This window comes from Adiantum capillus-veneris, chromosome 12 (genome assembly GCF_014529385.1).
Source record: "Adiantum capillus-veneris isolate H3 chromosome 12, ASM1452938v2, whole genome shotgun sequence".
NCBI lineage: Eukaryota > Viridiplantae > Streptophyta > Polypodiopsida > Polypodiales > Pteridaceae > Adiantum > Adiantum capillus-veneris.
Genome location: NC_140942.1, coordinates 80,382,812 through 80,388,811, shown reverse-complemented (window position 1 = coordinate 80,388,811; position 6,000 = coordinate 80,382,812).

Here is a 6,000-nt window from a genome sequence, read left to right as displayed (position 1 = left end):
CCGTCTAAGGCATCTTTGTTGTCCGGCACTATAAGTTCTGGTTCTTTTGTTTCAAGGTGGGGTTCAACCACCACATAGGGTTTTTCTTTAGTGTCTCTTACCACAAGCTCCTCAGGTTTTGCAATACTTTCAAGATTGGGTTTTTGTTTTTCCAGTATTTCTTGCATGATTCTTACCAAATTTTGACAAGCTTCCAGCTTAGCTACTTCCATGTCTAGAGAAGGATAGTTTTTCCATTTGTTTTCCATGTTTTGACCTGCTTTAAGTCCTGCCTTGTAGGCTTCCAAGGCGGCATTAATAGGCTCAAAAATTTTATCAACCAGACTGGATCCTCCAGATTTCACGGTTGTTTCCTTGATTTCACTTCTAGTTTCTTTCAACTTTTCCTGGAATAACTTTTTTGCTTTTTCCTTGAATTCAACCCGTTGTTTTTGTTTTCTCATCTCATATCTTTTGCTTCTGCTCCTTTTGATTCTTTGAGAGGAACTTTTGTATTTTTTGAATCATCAGAGGAGTTGTGTTTCTTTTTCTTGGCCTGGGCTCTATTGATTACCTTGATTGGAACAATCGGTTCACTCTCTGATGAGCTACTAGGTATCACTTGGACTACGTTTATTACTATTTTATGCTTGTTTAAAGGATTTTTAGGACAATCTTCCGGAAAGTGTCCTCCCTTTTTGAAACATTATATGCAATAGGCTTCAACTGGTTTGAGGTTTTTGTCAACTCTGGACATTCATTTCTCCAGTGATCATCTGCACCACAGTTATGACACTTTCATGTTCTTGGCTTAATCATGGGTCTTACCATGGGAGGTCTGACACCTTGATTAGCTACATAATACATTGATACGAGCTCTAGTGGAGCATAAGTCACGGTTTCTTCCATTGGTGGTGGATGTGAATTATACCAATCTCCTTCTACCATTACTGTAGATGGACTAGGCTCCGCATAGGACGTAACAGGCACTAATGCTTGTTCGTCTATGACGCCTTCAAAGTGCATGTACTTTACAGGAACTGCATTATGTCCTGGGTATGGAGGTTGTTGTCCCAACACATGTTGAGGTCTTTCCATACCCATTGGTGGTCTTTGAGCTTGGGCCATATTAGACTGATATCTATACATGGGTTGTCCTTGTAGCCTCATAGGCACATACTGAACATTCCCATCATACTTTGGTCTAAAGTAGCACTTGTGGGTCTCATCGTTGGTCCATTTATCCTCAATTTCACACCATTTTTGTGGCCTAATTGATTGTCCCTGTTGAGGTATCCCTTGTCCTGGTCCCCTCATAGGTGCTTTTTGCATGTTGTTCATCATGTCGTTCATCCTTTTGAGCATGTTCTATGGCTGAAAGTGGTGTTGCAGAGTAGCAGCCATTCCCACTTGTGCTGGTTTAGTGGATGCTATTTTCTCACTTTGTTTATCCTTAGGGACATCTTCTTCATGAAAAATATCACAATTGTCTCCTAAGTCAATAGCATCTGACACGCACTCTTCTAGGGTTGTATGCTTTTTACCATAGAGTATAGCATGAAGTTCTTTGTTTAGTAGTCCCTCTAGAAACAAGGATACAAGTCGTTCTTTTGTAGGTATCTCTAGCCATGGGCATCTGGAAATGTATTGTTTTATTCGAGTTGCACAATCCCTAACAGACTCACCATGTTTCTGTTTAAAGCTGTAGATTTGAGCTACCGTATTATGTTTGATCCCCGTTTTGAAACAAGCAGCTACAAATCCTTGGGCTAATGTGTTCAAGTCCATGATTGACCTTGGTGGAATGTTTTGGAACCATGTCAATGCTTTTCCTTCTAATGTCATTCCAAACCCCTCGAATTGAGTATGGAAATCGAATATATGTTCTGCTCTTAGCACTTGCTTAAAGCTTGCTAAGCGGTCATATGGATCGCCTGATCCACTGTATTTTCTGACCTATTTCTGAAAATCAGCTGGTCTGACACGTCTGTTTGGTTCAACTCCCGGTCTCCTGGCAGTTGGTCCTATTCCGAGTCCTAGACTGGCCTTACTGTCACCCGGTTTTCTACGTGATGATGTGGTTTCTGGTTTCTTTACATTACTCTTAGATGATCTCTCACAGTGTTCATCTCTTGGAATTGTTTCTCGTCCTTGTCCCAATATCCAATCCCGTATGGAATACCCTTGGTATTTGGTTTGTTCTACCTCCTCAGGAGTCATCATAACAAAGTTGTTGTTATAACCATCCCTAAACATGTAGGTTGGTAGGTCCGTTGATCCCTTATCCTTGATCTTGAAGATATAGATGATCTTCATGGCCATTAATTGTCCTGGTTTGGCATGCGAAGTCCACAAAAGATCTTTTATGTTTTTATCTTATCAACAATAGACTCTAATCCTAGGATTATCCGTACTAAGCCATTTCAAAGGCTTCAAATCTACTTGATCGTATCCCTCGAATTCTAAAGTTGGTGGTCCTTCTTTTGCTGACATATCTGGGTTATGGTGTTTACTTCTAACCCCCATTTGTCTACCACATTAGGGTTTTCAACTTGTACATACTGAGTTCCATTTTTGTCCATGTACATTTTTCCTTGTTTGTTTGCCCTAATCTCTTTTTCAAACTCAATACCATGGTCATCAATGCGAATAGCATACTCTTCCTTAGGGTCCAAGTAAACCTGGGCTCCATGGCGGTTAGTCTTGTAAAAAGAGAGTATATGCTTATGGCGCATTGTCGTTCCGGTTTTCGAGTGAGTTGAGTAAGAAGACATTTCAGATGTTGAATTTGAAAAAGTGTCTAAGAATTCTTCAAGAATTGTGTGCAAGGAATTGCCTTGATTCACGTTGTCTTCGGTGGATACTCTACTGGAGGTTTCTCCGAGTATGCCCTGATTTCCTAGTGCCCGACCAGATCTAAGGTTCATATAGACTTATGAAGCCCTGGATAGAGTACTCACTTTTGGATTGACTTGTTGTCAATTTCTACTTGATTCGCAATCTCTGGTGTCAAGCCACTGATTCCTCGTCTGCAACATGATTTCTGTACAAATTTGATCAACTTAGCTATTCTTCTATAAAGAACAGTAGAGTTTTTGCTAACTCTCGTGATTGGTCTAGGTGTATCACTTCAAATCGAGCTATGGGAGTCAAAATTTGACTTTCAGATTCGACTTTAGCAAAAAATCAAAGGATTAATCTGCAAACTAAAAAACTGAGTGAACATGTATCAATTTTGATCCGATTGAACCCAAAATTGCCCGGTGCCTTTATATTATATTGGTCTAACACTGTATAAGTTCAAAAGTCAAAACTGATGTCCCTGGGTAGCAGTCGTAAATAATCACGATTATTTACTTTTGCTAGTTTTTTGCACTTTTTGGATTGGTTTGGCAAGTATACAACTTGTTAAAGTCCCTGGACAAGTTTCAACAAGTTTGGACAAAATCTGATCAAGTTTATCAACTGTTGTGTGTCTGGAGACTCTGATTTCAAGAATCTGGCTTAAGTCTCACTTTTATGATCCAAATTTCACCAAAATTGATTTGTGAAGTCTACTTGATATGCTTGACCTTGTGGTATACTCACATTTGTAAAATTATCAAGTTTTGAAGCAGATGTAAATAATTGTGATTATTTACTCCAGCTATATTTTTGCAAACTTTTGTCCCAGCTTTGACACAGATCTGTTAAGCACCTCAAGTTAAGGTCACTAGCCAAGTTTCATCAAGTTTGGACAATTTTTGGTCAAATGGTCATCAATTATCTGTCCGCAAACTAACTTTGCAAATTTTGCCCCAATTTTTAATCCAATGATCCAAATCTTACCAAATTTGGTTTATGGGCTTATTACAACATGGTTAAACTAGTGGTTTACTGACTTGGTCAAAAATTGAAAAATGGGGTAGATGTAAATAATTACGATTATTTACAACTGACAACTTTTTGCATCTTTTTGGTCAACTGAGCATGTACACATGTTTATCACATCAATATAAGCCTATGAATCAAATTTCAACAAGTTTGGGTAAATTTTTCTCCAATTTACACTCAAGATTCAAAAAGTCAGTACAAACTTTAGTTTTTACCTAGTTTTTTGTCAGTTTGGTGATCCAAATCTCTTGGATCTTTACAAAAGTTGTTTGTACACATACAATGAGTCAATGGTATGAACCTTGGTTAATTTGAAGCAAAAAGTTAATAATCACAATTATTAATGTCAGGCTTGAAATGAACACTTTTTTTGCAGTTTTTTCAAAGATAATCTTTATATGAGCTATTTAAGCCTATGAATCAAGTCAAAACTTAATTTGGCCTAATATGTCAAGAAAAATTAAATAATCTGAGTTTTGGCCAACTCTTGAAATTTTTACCTCGAAGTGCCCTTGAGCTTACCAACTGATTCAGACAACTTTTAAGCTTATTGTCCATTCGGATTGAGTGGTTTCAAGTCTTTTTGAGCTATTTCTAGCTGTAGACCTGAAATTCTGTAACTTCCAATAACAACTCACACTTGATTCTTTCAGAGAGAGCAATGTTTTGAAATCCACCTCGGATCCTACTTACCCTACTCCTAGATTCTCATGCAATGGGGTTGTGAAAGTGTCCACAAACACTCGTTTTCTTGTCTTATGGTTTTTTGAGCGCAATGATCTTAAGACTTGTCTTGTCTACCAATCATTCTCAAAATCCTATTCTATTTCTACAATCCTAGAATTCTAAAGGCACTCACCAAGTACGATTACTTCCAAGCTACCTCTACACAGCAAAAGACGACAATCTTAAGCTATGCGATTTCTAAAAGAAAGTTTTGAACTCTAGGTGAACCTAAAGGAAGTTAAAGGATAACTTCAGAAGACGCTCGTGTTTTTCCCTAGTTTAGGTCTCTTTCATCCCCGGCAGCGGCGCCAAATGTGGGACGCATGTCTAACCTCACTATCCTATCTTATTACAGTACGAGCGAGAACCACGATTAATTTGTCAATCCATGGGATAAAGCTGACTCGACTAGTGCATAGAGGCTACAAGAGGTTGTCAATCTCTCGAAAAACAACTAACAACTCGCATCTAACTCAAGATACACTCAAGTGACTGAAATCACCAAAAGCCAATCGCTCATCGGTAAACAAATCACATCCATTACAACATCAAATGACATCCAAACGTAATGGAACTTCTAGGATATATTTATAAGACCTAAGCATACATGCTTATGGTCACAAACCCCACTTTAGATCAAGTTCCAAAATCGCGATAATTAACAGCAGTGGATTTTTTACCTAGTCGTTTTTGACCCAAAATGCATCTAAATGCTTAGCAATGATGCCCCAATACCCCGCCTATGCTTAGTTTTTTATTTAAAAGTGTAAATTCCTAGTTATGATGAAATTAGGCTGCGGATCGACGATGCCAAAAGCTACGAATTATGGTGAACTGCTTATGGCAATGCGTAGAGCTCTTACCTGCGGTTGCAATGCAACAAACGTGACTACAATGTGACAACCGGGGAGGGAGTAGGAAGCGCGAGAAGGAGAGGAGTGAGCGCCACTAGCTCACGATGTGTATTTCATTATCCAAAACTTATATAAAACTTACAAAAATTGGCTTTTATACCTTAGCCAAGGTTTTTGGGTGGTCAAAACTAATAATCTGGAGTTCTACCAAAGCTGGGTAATGACAGGTTGATACAATCTGGAAGCTTGTAGCCCTGGCTCATTAATTACAGAGTTTATCCAAGAAAATAGGAGTTACAATATTCCCGATTTATCAAATAATAAGTGTTTTACAAAGAGAACTCCAAAAAATGGTATCCGTGTTAGCTTGCTGCTAACATACCCCTTATGAATTAGACCATTATTTTTTGGTTGCATCTAGTCTATATAATGAGGAAAAACCTGTCATTTCAAGATGCAAAAAATTTAAAAAAGTAATTGGTTGTAATGCAATCTGAGTATGATTCCAAAATAAAGAATGGCATGTGGTATTAACATTATGCCCTGTTGCAAAAATCCCATTGATACT